Here is a 27,528-nt window from a genome sequence, read left to right on the forward strand (position 1 = left end):
CCTAAATCACATATTTTCAAGGTTATGTTTATCCAAGACTTTTTGGAGCCGATAGAGATAGTTTGGTTTGAAGTTTGTGCTCCGTCTGTTGCGAATGGGACCGTCCGTGAACGGTGGAGGCGGCCGTGCCCCGTGTGGGCGGTGCCGGCGCCGGACCGCCGCGCCGTGTGTGTGTGATGAATACGACCCGTCAGCACGAGCATGGCGAGACACGGACAATCAAACGCAGCGGCTTGGCGGCAGCCACCGGCCTGCCGACTGCAGCGCGGAGACGGATGGAGCGATTAGAAGCGGCGCGCCTGGTATCGGCCGCGCCGCCGCGCCGACCGCCCGGAGCAGAAGCAGCCGCCGCTCTCTAATGACCCGGCGCGGCCGCGACCGGCGACCGCCGGCTAATCACGCTAAAAGGTGTATGGATTCTGTTAGAAAATGCGCCTCTTTATATGAATAAACATGAGCGGCGGCGGCGGTGCGGGCAGCTGGCGGCGGCTGGCGTGTCGCGACGCGGCGACACAGACCAGGTGCCGGGCGAACGCGTGGGAACAGGATCCGCCGCTGTTTGTTTGGGGCTTTGGCCAAAAAACGGCATCGGGTATGGAAACGGCAGGAGCCGAAATAACATTTGTTCTGCCCCATTTTCACGCTGCGCACGTACTCGGCGGAATGGCCTGTGACATGTGTCAATAAAAGTGTTCCGAGGAACCAAATTTGATCAGATACCTGCAAGTCAGCTTTTTGTTGTAATAAGTAAAATTAGACCAAAGGAAGAACATGCTGCATGACCGCGTAAGCATATATGCACATTGCATTGCAATGCATATTGTATAGCCCCGGTGCTTAATATACCGATAATGAAACGAACAGATTGATGCAATCATTCGAATCCATGGTAAAAACATCAAATCCCTCTTCTCGAAAGTCTATGTATACTGCGTCGCCTATGTGCAATGCCAGACGGGTGCCGAGCTGTCTGGTTTTGTCGCCGTCACCGGCCGGTGGGGCCGGAAGCTTTCAGAACTTCCGCCGTGCGAGGGAGGCACTTTGTCGGCGCTCACCGCTCGCGCTCGTCTCGGCCTTTCATCGGCGACAGCACCTGACGCGAGCTGCGAGCTCGCCGCTGCCGGCGCGTCGCGCGCCCATTACGGCGCTGTTTGACAAACATGGCGCGCCGTCAGCCAGGTGAGAGCTTCTCCAACGGCCCGTCACCGCCGCCGCGTGCGTCGCATTCGATGACTTCGCCCCCGCTCCAACGCCGGTGGCGATCGGTCGCTGGGCGCCGGGTACTCACCGCTCTGCAGTCAGGCGCCGGGGGACGAACACCCTCCTCCGGCGGCCGGCGACCTCCTCTCACTTACCTAGAAAAGAGAGGAGAGACGATCGTTGATTGGCGGACGCCTGACAAACAGGCTATCAGAACCTGGCGCGGCCGGCGGCGCCCCGGGCGGTGGCAATCGCGCGCGCCAGCCGCCGGCGCCGTCAACAAACCGGCCCGGGGGACGGCGGCGACGATTAACGGCCGTCTCGGGGGCGGGCCGGCCACCGTGCACCACACCCTATCACGCCGAGTAATTGCCGCGCCGGCAGAGGTGACCGGCGGCCCACGGCGCCGCGCCGGCTGTTTACCCCGCCGCGCCGATGGATAGCCGGCCGGCCAATGTCGCCCCTCAATGAGTCGATTACGACGCGGCCGATAACAGTGCACTTTGTCGGCCGCCGCGCGTCCACCGGGACCGGTGTCGGTCCCAGGTCCCAGCCTTCATTACCGACAACCGGACGGCGGAAAATCGCACGCGCGCCGACGCCTGCCATGCGCCGCCCATCGCCGCCAATGTGCCAATATTGTATGGCGCAGAGGCACTGAACTCTATCGCAGAGGCGACGAAATAACAAACAATGCGCTATGTGCTGCCCCGTTGGCCCTTCTCGCCTGGGTCGCAGGGAGATAGGACGGCGTCATTTTTACGTGCATTTGTAAATTTAATTGAACATATGATATGACACAAATGAATAATGGACAACCTTAGGTGGGATTGTAATTATTATTTAGTTTTGAAATTTTAAAGCTATGCTAGCGTCTTCTGTAGTTGAAAAATTATAAAAGATATCATTTGCATCACATCACCGCTATCCGTAGGTGTATCTAATGATTTCCTACGGATGATAGCCTACTAATCCATTTCCTCTGTTACAAACACCCTTTCAGAAATAACAATTAACACAAGTTCAATGTCACTGGGGTGACGACACTTCCACAATCCACATGTGTGGAAGGGACACTGGAGGACTCCCACTGGGAGAGAGGGACAGCGCGAGGAGGGAGAGTTCCGACTGGGGGGTGACCGGCACAGCGGGAGCGGCGCCGGCCCGCCCATCTGGACGTTCATCCATCGTCCGGCCAGGAGCGGCGACTTCCGGCGGTACCTGCGGCGGTGTCGGGTGGCACCGGTAACGGTTGTCGCCCTCCCTCCCTCCCTCCCTCTGCCCCTCTCTCCCCTCCCCTCGTCCGGAGACGGAGCCCTCCCAGGCGAGTGTGTGCAGTCTCAGGTGATCACAGCATCTGTGAGACAGGCCACTGCTGGTTGGTGGTCGGTCGTGTCGGGTTGACACCTGGCGTGATAACTGATACCTGACCTGACACCTCGATGTCAAACCTATGGAGAGTGTGGGAAACCGAGGGCACATCTCACTTGACACCTGAGATCTAGAAGCGTAAACCTCTGGTACTCGCAGCATCCGGGTGTTACCTTCATGTTTTGGACAGAGATACGGAACCAACCTCTCCCAACTCTTTTCCCCGGTCTTTCAACTCGTTCCCACAGTTGTCTCTCACCGGTCATTGGGGAACACTGGTCGTCCTGCAGCCTCACACCTAGCTGACCGTGCCGTCAGCGGACACTGCCGACGTTCCCAGATCGATCTGCGTTGTGGCCGGCTCCCGGCTGTTGTTTCAGCCGCCGAGGCGGACCTCCGCTGACGGCTGATCGCTCAAATAGCCCCGGGCAGGTAGCCGCGGGCAGTCGCTAGTTCACGTCTCGGCCGCCCGCGGCGCTGCGGTCGCGGCCGGCCGGCGCCGGTGGCCCGTAATGAAGCGCACTGCACCTTCGCCAGATGCGACTCCCCGTGGCGGTCGGACCAGACACCACCGGGCAGGGGAGCGGCGTCAGGTAGCGGCAGAGGGCGTCGAGGACGCGTCCCGGTGGTCCTGCGTCGACAGAGACGCGGCTCGGCAAAACACGCCGCTGGGGTAGGGGACCGACGGACAGGGGCGGCGCAGGGAGAGGACGGGAGGCCGATGGCAGGGCCTCTCTACGGCCAGGACCGAAAAACCAGAGGGACAGGCTGAGTCAGCTGTCAATGGATTGATCAGTCTCGACACACTGGTCATCGTTTGTCGGGGGACTATAGCCGGGGTTATAAATAGGGCCCAGAGTGCATGACATGATTCAAAGCATGGTCAGAAAGGCTGACCAAGCGATGCCAGTAAACACGATTGCACACCTATCATCTGTCTCGTTTGTGCATTACATGTCGTTCGGTTTTTCCACCTTCTGCACCACCGCTGAGTGGATGTCGTCAGCAGCCATCATCTGCACCAGTCACCAACTGCACCAATCACCACTCCGTGCACCAGTAGGTATCAGGTGTTGTGGACGGCCGGCGCACGGAGCGGCCTTCTGGGAACCACCGGTCTGTCAGACTCGCCGGGAGGGCGACCAATCACCGAGTGACACAAGTTCACCGCTCTGGCGGACACTCGGAGGAAAACCCGCGACTGTGCCGGTACCCGACCGGTCTGGGTCCGGGTCCCCGCAGAGCTGGGGGTCCGGGTCCGGGTCTCCGCAGAGCTGGGGGTCGGGAGGGCGAGACGGGGGGGGGGGGGTGAGGAAACTTTTGGGTAATGGGTCTTGTCTTTGGAGTTCGTGAGACATGTCGTGAAAACATGTTTCGCCAAGGATGGCTGTCATATTTTTTAGACAAAGGAAGATGTCAGATACCTACCTATTGTGAAGATGTCAGATATTATCAAGCACAAGTTGATCATACAGTTAACTATCGAATAGAAGACATGTTAGCATCACAGAAATGAGATCAACTGAGACACATATCCTGAGATAAAAGTTGCAAGTGGAAACTCATTACTTTTGAGATCAATTTTATGCAAATTCTAGATACCTATTCAGGGAGTGAATGCCTGGAACATTTTGACTCAATGCCTACCCATACACATTAATAAGATTATAAATCTTTCTGCGGCCTCAAACGTATGCATAAACAGAAGGTAATGTGTTACATATTTTATTTCCAATATATAATTCAACGAAATTATTGTTTATAATGGACAATCGCCAGATATTTTCATTCGTTGTTTATTCATGTGTGGCACGGATAATCCAAATATGACCCATCATTTATTTTTGTTTGATGAGTTGGAACATTAAGTGCAAGTCATAGGTAATCATCCGTTTCTATCACCGTCTATAAACTATACGGCGAGATAGATTCATTGAAAGAAAGGCAATTTAGATAAGCGAGTAGGTAAAAAGATGTTAGACGGGATATTAATTTTGTCATGTCTTATGTCACTGTCATTGCACTAATCAAGTAGATTCTTGACTTATTTAACTATTGCAGGCACATGTTAAAGTCGTCGCGTTTTTGTCTAGACAGTCACCTCGTTTCCGAGAACAAATAATCCCATTTGCTAGACGCTCCAGTTTCAACCAGCAAAGCGATATTGCATATTTGTAGACAATAATCGTTCCAGTCGATCGGGCTCACACCAGGCCTCCGACTCAGTCCCAGACCAGCCAGAAATAAAGCTGACACAGCTCTTCATCAACTGCAGGCCAGGCCAGGCAGTACTCATTCATTGAATTTCGTTGGAGATTTCGAAACACGCATAAAAGTGAGGCTTTGTGTTATTATCAGCTCTTTCTGACTCGATTCTGATGGTAAATATGGTTAGATTTAGGTTGTGTATAATGTGTGCCATAGTTAACATGCAGTGGCGTATACAGGGGGGGGGGGGCATGGGGGCCATGGCCCCCCCTTTTCCGCCCAGCCGCCCAAATGGCGCCCCAATTAGCGCCGACTAGGCTGATGCCGTTTTACAGAGAGAACATAAATTAAAAAGTGATGTGCAGGCAAAGATCGAACTCAATATCTCTTTGGGGGTGCCTGGACACCTAAATGTTCTCCAGGGCACCCCCAAATACGACCTGAGCCCCCAAATGTTGAAGGGCGCCCCTCCGGATACCAGAATATTCCGAACCCCCGGGGTCGATGGCGCCCCTGAAGAGCCGCTGGCACCCACCTGAACGGAACAGTCGCCCCATTAAAGCTTGATGGCGCCCCTCTAGAGCACCCGGCGCCCCTCTGAAGTTCACAGCTGCCCCAATCGACCCATCCAAGATCGATGGCACGCCCTGAAACCACTGGCGCCCCTCTAAAGCACCCGCATTCTTCTCAAGATCACAGTCGCCCTATCCGAGATCAATAGCGCCCTCAAGAGCCACTAGCGCCCCCCCCTTGAGACTGAAGTCGTCCTGCTTGAGACTTTAGTCGCCCCATTCAAGCCCAATGACGCCCCTCCAGAGCGTCCGGCGCGCTTCTGAAGATCGCGCCCATCTAAACGAAGGTTACAGCTGCCCCATCTTAAGATCGATGGCAACCCTCTGAAACCAATGGCGCCCTTCTAGACTACCCGGCACCCCTCTGAAAATCACATTCGCCCCATCCGAGACAACGCCCCTGGAGACTACAGTCGGCCCACCCAAGCTCAAGCCCCTCCAGGGCCTCCCTCCAGCGCCCTGCTGAAGGCAACAGTGGCCCCATCCATGCCCAATGGCGCTCCTCAACGCCGTTCTAAAGATCACAGTCGCCCCATCAATCCGAGGTCGCTGGCGCCCCTCAAGAGCCACTGGCGCCTATCTGAACCGGGACTTCAGTCGGCCCATCCTTGATCAATGGCGCCCCTCTGAAACCACTGATGCTCCTCTGAAAATCCCAGTCGGACCATCCGAGATCAATGGCGCCCCTCCAGAGCGTCCGACGCCCTACTGAAGGCAGCAGTGACCCCATCCAAGCATTGCACTCCTCTAGAGCACCCGGTGCCCTTCTGAAGATCACATTCGCCCTATCCGAGGTCGTTGACGCCCTCCAGTAGTCACTGACGCGAAACTGAATGGAGACTTCGGTCGCCCCGCCCCATTCAAGATTGATAGGCCCCCCGAAACCACTGACGCTAGGCAATTATTAGACAATGGGGCTTTCTCATCGACACCAAGGGCCCTTTTCAAGATGCAGCAGCCAGGCGGCCCTACTTAGATCATTTTTAAGGTTAGGTCGAACTGGTCGAAGGTCAGGTTTCCAGCGACAACCGAAAATCAAATTTCTCCGATGTTGACATTTTTCGACAAAGCGGCGCATGTCAGGATTCAGAAAGAGATTGAGCTACAGCGCCACAGCAAAGCGCATATTCGATAGCTCTTTTTATGCTCTCTCTTATTGATTATGGGACCGTATTAGAGCCGGCGATAATCACGGAACATTAGTGTCGGGGCAGACTGCGGCGGGGCAGACTGCGGCGACCCCTAGGAAGAACAACTAGGGAGAACAACATTCGACAGATGGCAGCACAAGACGAGATAATCAGGCAATACTTTAATATTAATGGGAAAGAAATCATGCCAATGTTTGCCCTCACCAAGCATGTTACCACGACAATGGAAGAATGTAGTGTAGTACCCCTCCCCGGGCCCGCCGCGGGCTGGCAGCGGCGGCCGGAGCCGGTCCGACCTTTGGCCGGCCGGGTCAGGTAACCGGGACGGCCGCGCCGCGGCGCCGCGCCCGGGCCGGCCGGGAGACGGAGTCGGGTGCCCGCCGGCGAGCCGTCGGCAAGGGCGCGGGGCACATTAGTCGAGTTGAATGTTCACTGTTCAGTCTTGAGTGCGAGTGATGTATGTGTGAATCGATATGTGAGCAGAAAAATCCAACAAGAAAACAAAATCCGTGAAAGAAAGGCAACGCTGGCAAACATCACCACCATAGTCTTCCTACGCCGAACGAGTTCCACACCAACGTGCATCAGCGAGAGTAAAACTAGGATCCTACTGTGGTCGCGATGGCCCCGTCTTGAGTGCGAGTGATGTATGTGTGAATCGATATGTGAGCAGCAAAATCCAACAAGAAAACAAAATCCGTGAAAGAAAGGCAACGCTGGCAAACATCACCACCATAGTCTTCCTACGCCGAACGAGTTCCACACCAACGTGCATCAGCGAGAGTAAAACTAGGATCCTAACAGACCCACCCACCGCCCCACCGTCACCCCATTCCTTCCCAAGTCTCCTTCCCCTCCGCTCGGGGCGTCTTTCAGCTACGCAAGAAGGAATCGGCAGACACAGACACCTGGGCGAGCGAGGAGGGGAAGTCGAGACCGTGTTTCCGCCAAAAGAGAAAACAACCAAGGTAGGTGGTAGGTAACTACACCTGCGCTATCTACATCAGCTGCCCCGCATGACACTTATCTCAGATTTGACCTAAAGTAAACGTTTTAGCCTCAAAATATACTTTTCGCGGAGGACGTTTATCTGTACATAATACTCTTGGCTCAGACCTGCACGAGATTAGTTTATCCAGCATCGTGTTCCATTTTTCGAGACAGACGAGTCAAATGAACTAGAATTTGACATTAAAAGGGCATTTGAGAATTTGACCTAAGGTAAAGGTCATCATCTAACCGGGAAAGGTCATACTGCATATTAGTCGATCCATATTTTCGAGAAGGAAAATAATTATATAGGGTGTTTCATTGGTCTATCATATCTCTATCAAAAGTTATTGTCCAAAATCTACTGGAGACCTTTCATGACCTGAGATGACCTCAGTAACATAAAAGTGGTCACATCACGAGTGACATTTACCGATTAAATGTGTCATATTTACCTGAATCCCGATGTTTGAGGTTGTTTTCGTTCAGAAGAAGAGCATTTCAATTGTCTCCCATCTGCGCCGTGCTGGAAGGGGGTTCCGCCCCCTTAGGTTTTTTTTTCGCGCATATCTCAAAAACGGCGACGCGCAGCGCCGTTGTTTTTGGTACACCTGTTCATATATCTTTTCTACACAGCTTGTAAAAATTTCAGATCAGGGTCGTTCAAGGTCAGGTCACCAGGGCACGTCAAGTGGCCTTACCTCAAAAAAGTTGAAAGGCCCGCTATAGCTACAACGACTGAACGATCACTTTTGAAACTTTCAGAGATTGATAAGACTAACAATATGTATAAAATGCTCATCTCGGACTTTTTATTTCTGTGACCTAAGGTCAGGTCAATTTTGGGACCTCAAGTCAGTGGGAGAAAAGTGAAATGCGCCTCTTTTGGACGAATGTCGTTTAAAACCCTCCAAACATCGGTTCATAGGTAAACATAACACACTGAATCGTAAAAATGCACCTGGTAAGCTTTTGTGTGCCCTTGAGGTCATCTCAGGTCATAAACGGTCACCAGCAGTTTTTTGGCTATAACTTTTGATAGAGACGTGCTAGAGCGGTGAAAACACGTCAGATGTGGTCAGCTCGACAATACGGATCGACTGATATGCAGCATGGCCCATTCCGGTCAGGTCATGACCTTGACGTGCGGTCAAATTTTCAAAATGACCTTTCAAGGTCAACGTATAGTTCATTCGACGCGTCTCGACGAGAGGAACACGTTCCGCGGCGCTGTAGCTCTATTGGTTCCCGAGTTAGCCGTTGGCAGTTTCCAAAATTGTTGAAATGGACTAAATTTTACCTTTGATGACCTCTGGTTACCTGACCTTTGACCTGACCTAAAAATTGAAACGAAGTCTTTCCGTCATTATTTTTGACGCTCTTTCGATTTCCCCTTACTGCGTGTCGCTACGTGGCCCAGGAGCCGAGTTAGAGGGGGGACTTGAAATCCCCCCCCCCCAGCACGACACGGAAAGCACAGGCCACCAGCACGGCGCGGGTTAACTAATAATAGATAATAGAGAGGTCCCAAAATTGACCTGGCCATCTCAATGTAGATATTTGGTCTGAGGATTACGCAAGACGAATGTTCGGTGAGATCAGCAGGTTTCTATGGCGCTTATTAAAGTCGACCATGCACACTCACATCATCAAAAGTCGTCTTCTATACTACGCCGGCCGAAGACATTCCCTTCGTGCCACTATATGGGACAGTCTCACGCCTCACCCATCTGGCACTCATGCAGTCATGAGTGTCTGAGATTCTAAGCACGGCCACCCCGGTCGACCAGAGGCTGCAGTCCACAGGTCACTTTGGATCAGTGAGTGAACTTGTATGTTTTTTTTTTGCAAAGAATATAGATTGTGCCTATCGATCAACGTATATTTTACCGTTTCGAATTCGCATGGGTGTGTGTTTTGAGATAGCATGTCCGTAGCCTAAGCTCGTTTCCTATATCGTGCTAAATATGCATAAAGATCAAGGCTTTTGATAAAAAACACCGGGCTCCAAATTGCAATAATTGGATTTTATGAAAAATCAGCGAAACCTTGTTCTTATACTCGTATTTTGCAACACCTAGTAAATCATGCATGAATATATGACGTTACATTTTAGACTGACCCCCTGTCACTAGCTCACAATGGCGCCCCTCTCAAGGGAAAAGTCGCCCCCTCGAGCACCATGGCCCCCCCTTTCGCTGATTTCTGGCTACGCCACTGTTAACATGCTTCCCAATATTGTGCTTTTCGTGGGCGGTGACTAAAAATAGCGGAGAATGCCGATATACCTGACTCCTGAGGAAGCCGACTAGCGTTGTGGGCTGTGGCTCGCAGAATAAGTTCCCACCGTCCTTATCGGCTCATCTCACGGTGTCTTCGGACCCTCCCCAGAGCCGCACCGTTCCATCGCAGCCTGAGTCATGACCCGAGTCGACCCTGACTCGGGGTCAGCGGACTCTGGAACCTGACACGGTGTCAGTCGGACCGCGCACTTCTCTCCAGCTGTCTGTCCGTCAGACGTCAGCGGTCAGCGGCCGGGCAGCGCGGTGCGGTGACGAGTGTGTGTGAGCGGCCGGCCCGGTGGCCTAGGTCAGCCCCTGCAGGGGCCAGTGAGCCACCGTGGAGACGCAGTGCCTGGTGCGTGGCTCCAGTCAGTTCTGGCAGCACACGGGCCGGCTCTGGGCGCGTGCTGCGCGCCGCGCAGCCGCCCGATCCCCGCGCTATCGGCGCATCTGAGAGGGGTGCCTGCCGCGCGCGACGCGCCCGTGCGACGGTCGTCGACCGACGCACCGGCGCGACGCCGGCGACGCGGCGCGTCACATTGTGTCCTATTCGAACTGGCCAACGGCCGGCGCGGCGATCGATGGCGAGTGGCGTGTGTCGCCGCGCGGCCGCCGGCCGGGCGCGACACAGAATCCATTTACCGGTTATGATTGCATCCCCTGCGATCGTGATTTATCATAACACAAATCCAGGTTTACGCGCCATTGTGGCGTGGCCGGCGGGGGGCTCTGCCAGCTGATTGTACATTCAGCCGGCTAGGTGGGGCGGCGCGCACGTGCCCGCTCACAATGGACGTCCATCTGGCGGCCGGCCGCGCGCGCTCCGTGTAAAACGCCATTATACCTGGATAATCGGCGCCCCGGTATCGGCCAGGTTGACACGCGCCGCGGATAATGCAGCCGGCGCGCGCACCGGCGCAGAGGGGAACGGCCTGAGGGGGAGGGGGCAGGTGACGGCGCCCCCCCCCCCCGCGAGCGGCAGATGAGGCCGGATGAAAACACAGCTTCCAGCCCAGTGACTCGTACACAAACGTTTGCCGAAGTAATTATGCCGTCCAGGTGCTCGGAGTGGAGCGCGCTTTCAGCGGGCGTCGGCCCCGCGGCGGCGGCAGGGGCGCCCACCGCGCCCGTGCGAGGGGCGCCGGCCCGCCGTGATTCCCGACACGGGGAGGGGAGGCGACGGATGGCTCCGCGAGTCGCCCGCCTCTCCCCTCCCTCCCCTGTCCCCACTCCGCTGTCCTCCCTCCGTCTTCGCGCAAGGTGCCAGTGTCAGCAGACAAAAAGGCCGAGCGCCGAACAGGTCCCCACTTGAGCCGGGCCGCGCCAGTCCCGCCGAGACGGGTCGCAGTGCGCACTGCGCAGAGCCGCACGAGACGGGCGAGATAATCCCCGACTGGGAAAAACACCGCCGCGCGACGGGCCGCCGCGCCTGCTGGCTTCAGGTAGTCATAAACTGGGCGCCGAGGGTTACCCCTTGCCGACGGCCGACGGGGAGGGGCGGCGGCGTCGGACGAGGGAGCGCGTCGGCCGCGTCGGAGCGCCCGCGTCACGCGCCGTGCACCCCTATTTGCCCGTCGGAGATCGGGAAAACTTAACAAAGACACCGGAGCCCGAGTAATCTGTGTGTCTTGTCAACAGGAGCGCTGCCTACCTGTGTTTGCCTATTAACTGACAGTCAAACAGTGCGCGGCCGGGGCGGCGGACGGCACGGGCGCGGCGCCCAGCTCGATCATGAGACCCGCCGACGCCCCCGGCGCCCATCCCGGATCCGTTGGGGGCTGTCTCCTGGCGCCCTCGGCGTACCAGGGCGCTCCGCATCTGCCCTGTCGGGCGCCCCTGCGCCAGGTCGCCGGCGCCCTGCCCGCCGTGCGCCCCTGCGCCGCCACATGGCGAGGTAATCAGCTCAACTCAATCAGCCCATCGGCCGGGAAGGCTTGCCGGGGATTACGGCACGTGCAGGTAGCTTGAATGCGCTCCCGGGGGTGACAGATGTGGGCCCGGCGGCGCGGCGGCTCGGCGGCTCGGCCACAATGCGCCCGGTCCCCCTTGGCCCGGTGCGCCGGCCCTCATCAGCTCGCGGCAGCGGCAGCCGGTGCGTGCCGACTGCACCGTCAGCACAGCGGGGGCACGCACACACGGGCGGAGCTGCAATCATGCGTGCCTGCCGGTCCAGCGGGCGGGCAGTGAACGCAGGTCGGATCAGGTTGCCAGCGCTGGTTTGATGGCGAGGGTGAAGGCAATAATAAATTTACTGGGTCATCAAATGCCAGCCTGTAAACTCTTAGTTAAACCGCTTTGGTCTGATTTCCCTTTTGCACAACCATGTCCCTACTATTTTCTCCAATGTCAGAGAATTCAAAATATCGCCTTACACCGCACGAATCCTTTTAATCCGACAAGTAACTCCGTTGGCATGAATCCATATCGCCCTAAGCTGATCGCCACTTGTGTCGCCGGTGATCGGTCCAAGTTAGTCGACGGCATCTGTTCTTCGCGCGGCGCCAGTCCCGCCGCGGCTGTCGTCGGCCCGACCAACTCCGTCGGCCGGCAAACTTTCCCAGCACCTGGCTGATCAAATATCCGGGCCGGCGCGTCTAGTTAGGAGTGCGTCGTCCGCACCGGCGACGATCCAGAGAAGACGGGCCAGGTGTCGGTCCGTCGGAGGAAAGCGCCGCGCACGCGAAAACGCTGAGCCGGCGGCAACTTGACCATGATTGAGTTAGGCGATGGAACTTGCCCAGTTGGAGCCAGGTTGGAGAGGTGGGGTCGAGTTGGAGCCAGGTTGGAGAGGTGGAGTCGAGTTGGAGCCAGGTCAGAGAGGTGGAATGGTGCGCGGCGGTGGGGGAGGAGAGGGGAGGGGTGCTCCCGACTGCCAATAAGGCTCGGGCGGGCGGCCGAAGAGGCTGACTCGGGATCGGGGAGCACACAGGTCAGCACCTGCGTCCAGCTTTCGTCGATCGTCCTATCCAGATCAGACGGGAGGAAGAGGGCGAGAAAGCCGCAGCGGGAAAAAGTGCTGACTGGATGACCCGGGCGAGGGATGACTGACTGGAGGCAGGGCCGGAGATGGGCGGAGGTGGGAGACCTATCAGCTGCTGACGAGCAGCGCCGCGCTGACCAAAGACTGCCGGGTATATCACTATTTGTCGGCCGGCATTCTGACACAGTGATTTACAGGAGCGCCGTCCTGACGGCATTGCCAGAGCTAACATCGTCACAGCTACCGTCACCGTCGCCGTCACCGTTACCGTCACCGTTACCGTCAGCGTCACTTTTCATTCCGTCACGGTGGCCACCATCGCCAGCATCCCCTCACCGTTTCCAATATACCGCTACCGCCCGCCGCCACCAGCCACCCCACGGCCGCCGCTGGCCGAGACTCGATTTGGCGGCCTCGGGGTATAACGAGATGCGGCGCCAGTGCGGGCGGGGACGCACCTGGGCTGGCCGGGCTGCGGTGGCCGCGCGTCTCCAATCGATGCCGGTGTTGGCCGCTGGCTGTGGTCGGGTAGCGGTCAGCGCCAACCGCCGCCGACACCGGCCGACGGCCGAGCCAGGGGCCGAGCGGCGGCACCGGCGCGGCGGCTCGGCCGCTCCAGCGCGGCACGGCCGGGAGGGCCAGCGAGTCAGGTGCGGGCCCAAATGAATCAAATCCATGAGGAGGCGATTATTTGTATAAAAAGGAACGTTTTTAAATGTGTATTTTTCATTTACCTTCAAGAAACGCAAATGATGAAATCATCCAGCTCATAGTAATCAGCACAAAGTCCCATGAATTTATATCGCTTCGGGGCTCGGGCAGCCACTTCCCTAGCCCGAATGAGCTTCTTTCACATGCATGTCGTTAAAATCGCCTCCTGCCTCTGTATCCACCTTTATGCATGAGGCTCCGGCCGGCGGTGGTCGTCCTCTTCCGGTCCCGCCCGCCTCGGTCGCGGCCGGAACGACGAAGTGGAATCCGAAGCGACTTGGTACAATGCAGCCGGGATCCGCCACCGCCGCCCGCACTAATTGCATTTGCATATGCCAAATTAAAAGCCCTTGCTGAATAAGATGTTTCTTACAAGATAATTCAGGCATGGGATTGATCTCAGTTCAGGCATTGCGGAGCGGAGCCGGAAATAATGTGCGCACCTACCCGCCGAATAATGAAAAGGAAAATACACAAATGACGCAAATATGTGCGAGGGTGCAATATTTTACATAAGCGACCGTCGGCAGTCGCTATCCTCCAGGTAGCTAATGAGACTCGACGACCCCTCGTCCACCTGAGACCAGACGGGAGCGAGCCCTTCAACCCCGCCGCGCGCCGAGTGGCGACCCCAGCTGGGAGAAGTCCCACAGGAGGCGCTCCGGTGCCCTCGGGACATTAATAGCCGGCGACGAGGGCGGCGCGGCGCCACCCAATCTGGCGCACTCACCTGGGCCCGCCACCTGATGCCGCGCGGCGCAGACAATCAATGGCGCGGCGGCGGCCAGTTACGGCGTGCCCCGCCCCCTCCTCCCCCTCCGACCCAGGCCCATCTGTTCTGCTCTCTCCTCTGGCTACTCTTGTCTCTTCTTTCCTCCTCTTCCTCTTCTCCTAAACTTTTTCGAGTTTCTCTCCTCTGCTGTTTCCTCTGCTGTTCCCTCTCTTGGTTCTTCTCTTCTTTTCTCTTTTCTTCTCTTCTCTTCTCTTCTCTTCTCTTCTCTTCTCTTCTCTTCTCTTCTCTTCTCTTCTCTTCTCTTCTCTTCTCTTCTCTTCTCTTCTCTTCTCTTCTCTTCTCTTCTCTTCTCTTCTCTTCTCTCATCTCCTCTCCTCTCCTCTCCTCTCCTCTCCTCTCCTCTCCTCTCCTCTCCTCTCCTCCCCTCTCCTCTCCTTTCCTCCCGCGCCACCACCAGCTGAGGACTAATTCCGGCGGCGGGACGCCAGCGCGCCAGATGAGCCTTTCATCGCAAACAGCAGACAATCCGAAATGGACTCGGCTCCCCGGAGATCCTTTTTCCTCCTTCTGCTCGCCGGCGTAAATCCGCTCCATCAATCGGGCTCTATTTCCTTTCATCCTCTGCGCGGCCGGCGGACCTGTCAAAACGCACCTGAGCTCGCCGCCCGATACGGAGCACGACTCCCTGGGGAGACGGCACCGCCGTCGGCCGCCGACCAACGCCACCTGACCACTCCAACTCTATCGGAGCGGCACGCCCGCGGCGCCCGGGGCGCCTCTCGGGCGCCGCACGGGCGTCAGACCGAGCCGCGAGGGCCTCACGGGAGCGCGGCGGCAGCGCGGCGGGCAAGGAGCGGCCTCGGCAGCAGACCCGCCAGCCAGCGTCTCGGTAACCGTAGCCCGTCCGGACGGGTTGTGAATACCTGGCGAGTGTTCTCACGGGCCGCCCGAGTGTTTTGTGGCCGCTGAAAGGCCACCGGACGAGGCGCGCTGAATCGAACGATGCGCGGGCCCAATCGCGACGCGCAGGTACAATACCGGCGCGGACACGTGGGAACGTCGATTAAACGGACAGTCTCAAGTTTCCGGCCCACAAATGGACTGATAAACACATCCATAAAACCACCTTTGGTCGGCCGATGGTCGCCTGGGAACGGGCAGACCGCTCGTTGAGTGGCGGTGGCGGAGGGGCGACGGCGGGGCGCCGGCGGGGCGCCCGTCCTGCAGCTGGGCGTCGCCACAGGGCGTCAACAAGGCCCGGTGGGCGCGGCAGACCACCTGAGAGACCATAAACTCACGCGCGCCTCCAATCAGCCGGCACAGCTCACACGGGAGACGGGCGGCGCCGGCTCGTTTGAACCCGCCGCCTCGGGGCCTCAGGTGCGGCTCAGTCCGAGCAGACGAGTTTCGGCAAGTCAACACCAGTGAGCCCTGAGTTCCGGTCGCGAAAATCCGAACAACACTGGGCGAAACGTGTGTGACAGGTGTCCACACGGTCGCCGAGTGACCTTCCACATTCGGCGTCCAGTCTGCGCCAGACAGCCCGGCAGGCAGTCGGCAGCGGGCCGGTAATGGGGGCCAGTAACATTTGGTTGCGGCCGGCGGCGTCCATTTACTCATTAGCCGTGCCGTCTGCGTGATTAGGCGGCGTCACAAAGAGCAGACGAGCAGACGCCCAGGGGGCTGGCAGAGGTCATCCTGCCGGGGTCACCGGACGACGACAGGCGATAGAGGTCAAAGGGCGTGGACCGCCACAAGGGCACACGACCGTATCGTGGCAGACGACGGCTGAGGTGTTAATCGTCATGATAATTTTATTTAAAGGTAGTGTGCCACCTTTGAAAGATTTCCCATTTTATTTTTCCTAGGATAAGAAGCTTCTGTTTTTACCTAATATCGCAAAGAAAATCAAAAATGGGCCTGGAATAGTGCCTTTTTCGCCTAAAAGTTTATCGGTTTTTCGATATGTATAACAACTGTAGTGGGCTGACCTGCAAACAGGCGTCGGCAACAATCGCGAATGCGGCGCACATGTGACAATAAGCAAAGGTCATTATAGAGTTACGACGTACGGGAATGAGTTATCAGCTGTCTAATCGTAGACAACACAATGTCGAGCCTTAAACTGTAAGCCTGTATTGGTATTGTTTCTTTTATTTGGCTGTCGAACATTATTTATGGTTTGAAATATGATTCTATGTAAAATAATTGATATGAAAAAGCCGTCTCTTAAGTTATGACCCCATTTCACCACACGCAAGTGGCAGAAATGACAATGATCAGCTGACGCATTTTTCTTGGCCGAAGTCAGAGCGCGCGGCCCGACGCACCACCACCGCACCACAAAGTATGAGCAGAAGCCGCGCCCAAAGCCAGGGCCCCGGTAACGTGGGTTAGCCGAGTCGGGGCAGCGTGCGCTGACCCAAGCCGGGGCCGCAGCTTTGGGCGCGGTCTACCGCATCCCCGCGGGCAGCCCCGGGCTATCACATGACACCGGGAGGACGCGCGGCCCCGGCTTGGGTCAGCGCACGCTGCCCCGACTCGGCTACATCACGTTACCGGGGCCCTGGCTTTGGGCGCGGTCTACCGCACCACCTAACAGGCGTGTTCGAAACCGCAGGAGATGATGATGAACGGGTTTATCGAAACTTGATTGGATGAGCATATCGTAATAGCGATTTCAGTGTGTGCATTTATTGTTCATAGTGGTGTGAAATGTGGTTGGGGTACGACCGACAACCCGTCGGGGCGAATTTCGCACTGGGGTACTCAAAATTTGAAGAATTTAAGACGTTTCCATGAGTTTTGAAGGTATGGATAAGTTCTAAAAATCCGGTTCTCCTTATCTGGGTCATTAACTCCATACGGTCCAGGAAAGCTGGCACACTACCTTTAATACCTAATTGCCCTTTGGCATAATCTATTAAATGACTCATTGACGTGCCCTTTAAAAAAATGAGCAACTGAATCAACAGCTAAAGACACGTGTACCAATAATTCTAGTGAGCATTCTTTATGCTTGAAAAACGTCCTCGTCAAAATTTCAGCACCTGGGCTAATGTCCATGTTCTGAGAATTGCAATGCCAGCAATAATAGCAAAAAATAGCATACCTATTGGTCTCCGAATCAATAGATAGAGCAAAGTCAAACAATTCATGAGTGGAATGAAGCTGTATAAATAAACCGGGGTACGGGCATGGGTACCTACCTATTACCTATACCTATCATGGACCAGATGATAATTTACATGTTCTTTTTTGACATGTGTTTTAAAAATCGAGGTTATCCGTAAAACCGTGACTTTGTCAATGCCAATGATTCGAAAGAGCGTCGACCTATCACTGCCAGTTATTAGTCTGTCAACAGTTCCAGGTGGACTGACTAGTGACTATTCCAGTACCAACCAACACTCACAAATCATGGAAACCGGCAACTAACACGGCCACTCGGGTTCTCCAGGGACCCGGCGTGGAGCGGACGGGCACCTGGACTCTCCAAGGAGCGAGCGACTTAAATAGACTGATCCGTTCAGATGCAGGCGGCCGCTGCCTCCCGGCCAGAACTGTCAGAAACCCACCTGGGCGGCGATTTCAGAATCCAGCTCTTAAACTGCTAATGCGCCCGCCCACAGCAGAGACGTTTCAGCGAAATGCAATAAGCCGTCTGGCACACGAGCCGGCGGCGTCGGTCGTACTCCGAATCAAATACCTGTCAATTTGCCGGTAACACCGGCGCTCAACACACTCGCAGCCATTCGCGTCACACGCCATCAGACAAATGACAATATTATTACATTGAGCACGGCACGAAGGCGGCGAAATCGCGTTACCGTCGAATAGCAGTAATCACGGTTGTCATGCCAACGGGGCGTCGCCTGGCGCCGGCCAATCGCGGCACGATGATTGGCTGAGCGGAGGGTGCATGCTGCCAGGTAAACAGGCACTCGTTACCGGCCAAATTACCGTGATCAGGACCGGTAGCGGCGCCGGGCCGCAGCCGGTGGCAGGCGCCGCCATTACTATTATGCGCGATAACGAGTGACCTGGCGGGCGCGGGGACTGATCAGGGGCCGAGGTGGCACGGCGGCACGTGCCCAGCCGAGGTGACACGGCGGCACGTGCCCTACTGCGGCCGGGGGCAGGTGTCCGTGCCGCCCTGTGACGCCACGTGATGAGGCTACTCAGCGCACATCGTTAGGGCCTGGCGATAGAACAGGCAAAGTAAGGGGCCTGGCGAAGTAAAGGATTGTATCATCACCGCCAGAACTGTTATGGGAAAGGCTGGTCTGATCGCTAGCTTTGACCGCGGTTTCATCTTTGGTCTATAGTGGCGACACATTATGACAACACGCAGCCGAATGTGGATATGACTTTAATTTGCGGAATAGAAATCACGCTCCTTTCTGACAGCTCGGTTCAACCAGCGCCCCGGTGCAGCGAGGGACAATCGTGCTAATGCCGTTTTGCGCTTCACGTTAAGCCCTTGTTACACTGCCGAATTTTGGTACACGAATGCGCACGAATATGCAAGTCATCCTATGTCGCGGACCGATTCGGGATCTTTCTTCCACGGTCTTGGCATTTCGCAGACCAGTCGGTGTCCACCGCGCGACTTTTACGGTTCGTCACGACCGCCACGAATATTTAATGAAAAATGAAAATTTCGCGGCCGTTCGCCGAAATTATAATAAACGAACATGATCGCCAAACAGTCGCCGAGTCGCCGCCGACATGTCGCTACGTGCGCCGACTTGTTGCCAAGGTATCGCCGACTATTCGCAACAGATTCGCCATTCATTCGCGATGTTCGCCGAATCATGGATCAGCTTCGACCCGCGCACGATTAGGGGGGCCCCCACCCGTTGTCTGCAAATCGGGCTCTGTCGGCGAGCTGTTCGCCTCTGTCGGTGAACTGTTCGCCGATTTCCTACACGACGTGATTCGGCGACAGGGTCGTGGCCAAAATTCGGCAGTGTAACACGGCCTCGCTGCGCCGCTGAATTTCCAGCGGCGGACAGCGTGTCGGGCGTGTTGTGCAATGTAGCGGGTGGCCGATGGCCTTTTGTCCGCGCTGGATGTCACATGTCGCCGGCCCTGGTAGCAGGCCGCGTCCGACATGTCATAGAGCGCCTCTGAAATCCGCTCCTCTCGGACAGAGCAGCGGCCCAAATCAGTCCAATGTCGGACGGCCGTCAGTTAGATATTTAGCTACAGAAATAATATACCTACGTCTAAAATAACTGCAATATATTTATTTATTTATTTATTGAACATATCAAACATATCCTCTATAAAGAGGCTATTACATGTTTTCGTCATACAAGTATAGAACACAGGAAACGACTAAATTGAGAATGCTGGCACGGTTGTCATACACACTTCACACACACAAACACACACACACAACACCATCAGTGTAAAAATCGGACAGTTAGGTATTGGAGAGCATGTGGCGTTTGAGGGCAGCCCCAAACTGCTTTCTACTGCCGCGACAATCACAAACATGGGACGGAAGAGAGTTCATGAGGGAAGCTGCCCTGTAGGCAAAGCGCCTCCGCCCGTACTCGTTCCGGATGCGCGGCAGATGGAGCTGGTTTCTGGCCCTCGTGGTCCGCGTGTGCACCTCGCTGTTTCTGACAAACAATGCAGCTAGCTCCTCGAGTTCGGACATATCAGACAGCCTGCGCAAAGCCGCAATAGGTGCACAGGAAGCAAATACTGTATTTGCTTCCTACTTGGGCTCTAGGAAGATGGCCATACGGTTGTGAGCTGAACATTTATCGTTTGAAAATTTATCTATCACACAAATAGGTGTGACAAGCGGCTGCGCCACTTGCTTCGCGGCGTAGCCAGATAATGTGGCAGCAGCCAATTTGCTTTCGAATGGTGTTTGATTTAAATTGATCTGTCGTCTGGAAGCACACTGTAAAAAATGCTAACAAACCAGTTAGTTAATTCTTCAAGCAAAATCTAGTATTAAAACACACGTTGTTGCAAAAAATGGGTCAGGTAACACATATGTTTGCAACCTAACACCACATCCATTTCATCGAAGCAGAAAAGCTAACATCATTGCAAGCCGACAAATATTATCCGTGCAAACCATGCCGTGTTATTTGACAAACATGTTTGTTTATGCTTCCTTTGCCTTTTTTTCTGGGTAACGTGTTAACTAACAAATCAAACACATGTTGTTACTCACAATCTTAGTTTTCTTACTACCCTTTTTGTTGTAGCATTACAAAGACCTTAGTTAATTGAAAAAAAAAATCGCCATTTTGTGCGCCCCTCTGCGCCCGCCATTGTTCAGTCTGTGCCAAGTCAGAGAGGGGAGAGGACGCGTGCGTTGTGAAGGAGCTGAGCTGTGGCGTATAAGTGTTGCGTGTGCAGTATAAGGAGCTGCTGTGGGATGCAGAAGTGGTGATACTGTGGTGATACATAACCCGAATAAGAATAATAAGAAGTCAAACAGTGAAATGATATGGATTGTTGGACATGGCTTTCATCCTTACTGGTATGGTGAGTGATTATGGGAAAGATCAGTGGAGATATTGCTGGCGTTTTAGTGTGGTTTATGTATGTCACTCATTTTCTTTTCAAATGAAGCTCCAACCAGGCTTTAGAGGGTCTCAGGTTGGAGACACTGTTCATTTGTTGACTGTCAATTGACGTCTGTAAGTACATATGACGGACTGAACAATGAGCATGTTGCACACTAAAACCGCATTAAGCTTTGAACAAGAAATTAAATGTACCTAATTTTGGTTGGGCACTCAACCAGTGAACGCAGTGAGGTGCTGTTTTATGCAATTCCTTTCACTGCAGCCATGTTGTCAAATATTTTTTTTTTTGTAGACACATGTGCCACCATTGTTCGTTCAGGGAATTTTTGCCCTTTTGTTGCAATTTAGTTTGCCCATATCGACAGAAATGAAGCATTCTCAATGTTTTCGTAATAGGTATTTGGAGCCTGTACACTGTAAAAAATGTCACGAGCCAATTCTATGACAAGGAGTGGGTTACACGGTCGTCGATTGTACCTTGCTGTTATATATAGGGACATTATCAGCCTGAGGGTTGTTAGTTAAAGAGTGGCCTCGTGAAACAATTGGTTACAAACGGTAACCTAATAACTTAAATGCTTCCCTAACACCCCTTCCTGCTTATCAACAGATTTCGCGCTGTGTCGGAAAACTACGCATAGTCTCATAATTAAATCCGCCAGAAGCTTGTTGCATGCTAGTTACATGCGTGTTTCATTATCGTGTCATATTATTATCATGTCGGCTAATGAGGCACCGCCCTGCACGTGCTTTAGATATAATCCTGCGCACACGCCACCTAGTCGGAAACTCATCATCGGACTAGTCCTGGTAGGGTTTTCGTGTTGCCGAATGAGGCGAAACGACTTTGATTCGGAAGTGCCTCATAAATCCCTGCTACGGTGAGCAGCGACGAGTCTGAGACTGCTTCTAAAACGCGTCCTTCACTTCCGGCGCGGGGCCGTCATTTCCGGCCGCCATTGTTCAGTTCTGCGGCTGCCGGCGGTTGGTGCGGTTGTGTTGTGGCACGGTGCGTTGTGAAGTTCTCGGGCTGGGATATTTCGAAGGTACGTTATATTGTATGATATTTACGTAGCAATGGGGGACATTTTATTTATTTTGTAATATTCTGAACACATGTTGCGTCATAGAATTCACCCCTTGACCGTTGTGGGCCACTGTTTCGTTTGAATTCCGACTGTTGGAAGACGGACTTTCTTTCAGTTGCTGTCTAGCCTTTTTTTCCAAATGTGTAAGCTACACATATTGCCTCACATTGATTTATCTTATACAAAAGTCAGTTGATGTAGATAATAAAGCCATCCTCACTGATATTTTAACCCTCGCCCTGGCAGGGGGGGGGTCGATGCGACCCCCCCTAAGGTTTTTCGAAGATAGCGTAAAAACGGCGGCGCGCAGCGCCGCCAAATTTGGCACAGCCTATGGGGCAACCTTTTTACATATGACCTGAAAATTTCAGGTCCGGGTGACCTTGGATCAGGTCACCAGGTCAGAAAAACCGGTACAAGGTCATGGTCAAATTTCAACTTTCTTTTTGCACCTGTACAACTCACAGTTTTCGACTGATTTCCTTCAAACTTTCAGGATGTGCTAAGTTCACCGAGTTGTATAACATATAGTTCGGGTTTTTTGAGGTCACTGACCTGAGGTCAGTTAGAGGTCATTGCGTCGTAATGTTAAGCCTATGGGAAAATACTAAATTCGGAAAATACTGGAGATAACCGCTTCGTTCTATCACTTTTGTGCTTTGAAACCACATTACTTAACAGCAGGTCACTTGGTGCTTCTTTGTTTGGTGTACTTATCCATGGGTCAGGTCAAATGAGGTCAACTGAGGTCAAATCACATTTTTCCAATAACTTGGCACATAATGACGCTAGAGCTTAAAAAATGGTGTCATTGTGTTCCTGGTGATCAGCCGAATCGAATGATATGCGATATGATGCAATTTGGTTAATTTGAACTTAATTAGTTAATTAAAGTTTACTTAAAAATTAAGAAAAACTTTAAGTACACTTAAGCAAGCTAAAAAGTATATCATTCGACGCGCCTTGACGTGCTGAGTTCACTGGTGCTTTTCTTTTTGCTCTATCTTAATTAGATCAAAAGTTATAAGCGAAAAACTTTTGACCTGTTTTTAGCGAAATTTTTACATTTATACCCCCCAAAACCCCCCTAAATATTGACCTAGAACAACCAAATTTGCACAGGGGCGAGAATTCCATGGGGCCCACCTACCTACCAAATTTGGTGTTTCTAGGTGCCATAGGAGCCAATCGCGAGGGGGGGGGGTCGCATCGACCCCCCCCCCCTGCCAGGCCGTGTTATGAAAAAGGCCCTGCCAGGGCGAGGGTTAAAATCAGCAGTCAATTTTCTTTTCTGTTTGCAGAGTTGCTTAAAGTTGTGGGAGACTGAGGCATGAAGGTATGCCGGAAGCCAGCGATATTTCTGTTGGTAAGCCTCGCCCAGAAAAAAAAAACTTGCTTGAATCTGCAAAGTATGGCGAATATTTGATGGACTGCACAGTGCACAATGTACGTGACATGGCAGGATCAACTTGCTCACTCGCCTGTTGTAAGTGCCGTTGCGTCAAAGCCCGTGGAAGTGCTCGATCGTGTCTCATGCAACCGTATTATTTTGTGAATGTTATTGGTGGTGACTCGAATCAGCTTTTGCACCACTCCGCTATGATATTGTAATATGTATATATTTAGATATTTTGTATCGTATGCTAATAAGTAATAAACGTTATTTTTGTGTATGTTTTTTTTTGTAACGTGGCTGGCACGCTGTCGTGGCTGTCGTTGGCCGGGTCGTCCACCAGTCGGAGGGGCGGCTGGGGAGAAGGAGGGGGGGGGGGGGGGGTGACGCAATTGAGCTAGTATTACTACTGGGCAGCAATAGCAGGCGCTAGCTGGTTGGGTTACCAGGCGAGTCCTGCTAAGGAGCCTAATCGGCGTACCGATCTGCTGGTTTTGCCCTCGTTTTCAAACGAGGTACCGAATAACGAAACGAGGGGCTGACACGGGGGTGCTCGGTTTATGAGGCGTGGGCTTGTCATTTATACTAACGAAACAAGCTTGTACCCTCTTACTAGCTAAATATGAGGCGATTTTTACACGTCGCTGCATGCTCATTTTTGCGCCAGCGGTTTTCCTACAAGGGGCTTGTAAGATTTTTTTACAGTGTATGGTGTCATGGCTGGTGCGGATTCCTGCAGGCTATATATAGCTTAGAACGTAACTTTAGAACGGAGCGCCTTTGCCGCTCGGCAGTTTCCTACAGAAGATTACTTTTTTAGGTTCATTTTTAGTACAATAAGAGAAATATTACTGTATGCAGTTGTAAGCTTGCTGAAAGGAGCTTGAATGCAGTTTTGAATAAACATGTTTGATGAGTTTAATTCGATTCGTTTTTTTTGGGGGCTGTGAAAAGAGGTGACTAACACGCACATTAGTTAAGTTACACGCCTGTTCTCAAAAATGCATTTAGTGTATTAACACGCACAGCTTAGTTAGCTAACACGCAATATGTGTGTTTTGCGTACACGCATATAGCTAGTGAAAAGTGGCCGTGTGACAAACACATGTGTTACCTAACACGTCTGTAGTTATTAACAAAACACACCGATGATAGTCAATAAACACGCTTACACGGCTTATCTTAGTAACCTGGCAAATATTCGAAAACTAAGAGGTGTGTTTCAAAACACGCTATTCAACCTTTTGCGTGTAATTGAAAACACACTTAGTCATGAAATGCGTGTTTTGCTTACACGCCTATGGTTAGTGAAAAGTGGCCGGATAACTAACTAGTTGGTAAACTTTTTTTACAGTGCAGAGATATGGACAGAAACGTGCAGAGGAAAATTTTGAACATAATAAATATTTTGAGGGCTTGGTTGGATGAAATTTGGGTCATACGGGGTCAAGTCAGGTCAAGGTGGTTATCCCTGGTCACACTGGGTGAGGCCAGGTCACCTTCGGTCAGGCCAGGTCGTATAGGTCACCACGTCACATTGGATCGGCCTGGGCCACACTTCTACTACTTCTACCTATACCACTACTCCTACCACTACCCCTACCACTACCCCTACCACTACCCCTACCACTACCCCTACCACTACCCCTACCACTCTTTAGTTAACTAAAGATGTTAGTTGACATTCCATTGGCCACACAGCCTCAATCGATGCCGGTGACGTCAGAGTTTAGTGGGGGACGATTTCTGCCTCACAATCCGAGAAGCTTTTGTCGTTTGTAGGATCCTCCAGAGGGCCGCGCCGCTGCGCCCTTATGGCTGGGCGCTGGCAGCGCCGCTTTGTTTATTTCCCTGACAGAGCGTTTGAGATTCAATTTAGTCCGTCTGCGATACAATCTTTCAATAAGGAAGAATTTACCTATCCGAATCCATTTAGAACCAAACAGTTTCTTGAAAGCAACAGCAGCCCGTCCCATTGACAGGTGGAAGCTCCCAGATGGGAAGAACAGGGCTGTAAAAGCCGCTCTGGAACAGCCGAGCCGACCTGACATGGCGGAAATGAGACAACAAATGGCCTCTCGGATCGCAGCCCGTCCGAAAACGGCACACTCTCTCACTCTTTCTCACCACATCACCTTTTCGACGCCGTTGGAAAATAATCCCAGGTGAAAAGACTGAAGAGTGCATTGACAGCTAAATGACAGCTCGGTAATAGCTCGATGACAGTTCAGAATCCGTTGGTGTCTACCGGCTTCCTCATATTTCAATTGATTAGAGCTTCGAGAAAAAAAAAACTTTAGAAGAAAAGACACCGTATATCTGTGCTCGAGAGAATGGAATATATCCCTCACACAAAGTTTTCCACCTTGAGCGAGCGCTCTGAAACAGTGTACACAATTTGACGCGGCGGGAGCGCAGGCGTCTGACAGACATTCCTTATATAGCCGTCAGGAGCCGGCTTCGCTCCAATAGTTTCGGGCCCGGATGATTTAGTGTTTCAAGTTGTCCAATACGAGGTGCAGGTAACAGATCACTGACACCGAGAACGCCAGATTTCAAATGGTACCAGCGTGCTCTAAATGGAAAAGTAGTGAGCCCCCTGCTCTAGCGTACAGTAAAATGTCTGGTCCTGTCAACACTGAAGCTTTACTGCTGAAAATTGTGAAGGTGATTAGTCAGATTTGTCTATAGAAGCTTAGCACAATGCGCAAAAATGGGAGCATGTTAAATACAACGTCTTAGCTTATGGACAATTTAAAGAAAAGCAAACGACGTATACGGCGTTTGCTCTTCTTTAAATTACGGCGTTTGCTCTTACGGTTATAGCCATACTGCATCAAAGGCAAGCCTCGAAAAAAGTTACCTACAAGCTTCGGAAACAGTTATCAAAGACAATTACGAGTACAGCCATACACCTCTATGTGTGTAATTGTATAGTGTAGCCATTACCTACATGTAGTGGTCTATACGTTACAAGCTAATGTAGCATTGTCATACTGCAACTTCCAAGGAAAGTTGTCCGTCACCCGGCCACTGAAATCTCACCAACCTAAGCGATGCCACCTTCATTCTTCGATCATCCGCTGCAATAAAATGACTTTTCCTCTCAATTTTATCTAATTGTTTGATTCCTAAGCTTTGTTACAATGACATAAAAAAGACTAAAGATGAAATCTTAGTTGAAATTAAGATTAAAGTTTTAAATTAAATTTAGAATAAATATTAGAACATAATGTTGAAGTTTGAACGTTATGGTATCACGTCATGACTCACGTTCCACAATTTATTCCACCAAAATATTATGATAGCAGCTGCAGGATGTGATCAGTAATTAGGTATCAACAAATTTGCGAACTTTTCAAACCTAACGTTTGCTGAGCACAGAACGGAATAACCGCTAAACAAAATTCCACTCGACGCCGCCCCCACATCACCTGACTCGGGTCAGTCTGCACGGCGGATGATAGCACAAACAAACAAACCCAACTGACAAACTGGGGCCGTCTGGACACCACAATCGCTGAATGATGTCCCCGATATGGTCTGGCACAAGGTCCGCGAAAATACCAGACCCTTGCAGCGAGGTCAGAGCCGAGCTGCGCGCAGTCACCCGTGAAAGAATACGGCGTCTTCACGGCAGGGAAGAATTGACGTTCGGGAGCAACATCATACTACCGATCTATACGATCGGAGTGCCAGTTAACAATTGAACTTTCTTCCTTTAATTACCTTCTTGAAAGGCTATCAAACTATTCAGCAAGAAATAGACTTTTGAGAACACGGAAACCCTTTCAGGGTGAGCCAATACAGAGCCTCTTAGCGTCGCAGGTAATAGCGCCGGAAGAAAGGGCTACCTGAGTGGGCACCACATAGGGAATGTTGCGCCTAAGAGACCGCCTGGTGGTTGTATCGACCTCGATCGAGAGGTAATGATGTATGCTAGACGTTCACTACGCTTCAAGGTCTAAGCTGTCGAAAGGTGCTGAAAGCACTTAGCATGCCTTTTAGCGAGCGAATTGATATCACGGTTGCATAACATAATGGCAAATACAGCGGCAGACGCGGGCCCCATTGGACCAAATTGAGAACAAAACGTTGCATACATGGCACTTCTCGATTTGTAAGCTACCTGATGAGGATAAGTTTTCATTTAATTGTCATCGTCATGGGGAACATCACTGAGGTTCATAGGCGTAGGAACAGGGGGGGGGGGCATGGCCCTGCACTTCTAAGCCATTTTTTAAAGTAAAATCTTTATTTTTTTTTGTTTAAATACAAAACTAAGA

General features: G+C 52.7%; 1 protein-coding gene across 7 annotated transcripts in view; it reads right to left on the reverse strand.

Moving 5' to 3' along the window:
* LOC122368312 (zinc finger protein 1-like) overlaps positions 1 to 27,528 on the reverse strand; it is a 135,820-nt gene that overhangs the window by 83,878 nt on the left and 24,414 nt on the right. The gene's annotated exons all lie outside the window — the stretch shown is intronic.

The sequence above is a fragment of the Amphibalanus amphitrite genome, unplaced genomic scaffold (genome assembly GCF_019059575.1).
Source record: "Amphibalanus amphitrite isolate SeventyFive unplaced genomic scaffold, NRLGWU_Aamphi_draft 000032F_arrow, whole genome shotgun sequence".
Taxonomy (NCBI): domain Eukaryota; kingdom Metazoa; phylum Arthropoda; class Thecostraca; order Balanomorpha; family Balanidae; genus Amphibalanus; species Amphibalanus amphitrite.